Consider the following 724-nt stretch of genomic DNA (forward strand, 5'->3'; position numbering starts at 1 on the left):
GAGTGCACAAATTTTTGTGCACTGGGCCTCTAGTGTAAATAAAAGCCTAAGGAACTGACTGACTGGCTGGCCGGTAGCTATGATGCACACTGACCACCAGAGGGCAGATGCTCAATGCAGGAGCAAAAACCACAGGCCTGGAAATATGGAACAGACTGATGAATCTAAGAAAGGAGAGGGGAGCACAGGAAGAGATTAACCAAAGATTGTATATGTGTACTAAAGACCTGGTGCACTGATTCGTGTACCAGTAGGGTCCCTTGGCCTGGCCTGCACCCTCTCACAATCCAGGACTCCTCAAGGGATGTCAGAGAGCTGGTTTCAGCCCAATCCCCACAGGCCATGCTGAGGGACCCCACCAGTGTGCAAGTCCATGCACCGGGCCTCTAGTGTAGATATAATACCAGAGTTAAGGTAGTATATATGTTCAACTTGTAGCTTCTTAATCTTCTCAATGTAATCAGAGTAGGAACTTTTCTAAGTTTGATTATATTACCTAATCATTCATATTCTGGTTGACATTGATTTCTATGGGTACACACAGGGATGCATCCAACACTACACATTTGTTTTGTGAGTGTGTCATGTTTTGCTTAGGTTTTCACAAAAACATAGTAAGATACTTTGTATCTTTATAGGACAAACATTCACAAACCAATAAATATTGTGTCTTTTTGCACTCAACTCTGACATAAAAATTGTTATTGATTTTTAGATAGAAGGG

The sequence above is a fragment of the Myotis davidii genome, unplaced genomic scaffold (genome assembly GCF_000327345.1).
Source record: "Myotis davidii unplaced genomic scaffold, ASM32734v1 scaffold404, whole genome shotgun sequence".
Lineage (NCBI taxonomy): Eukaryota > Metazoa > Chordata > Mammalia > Chiroptera > Vespertilionidae > Myotis > Myotis davidii.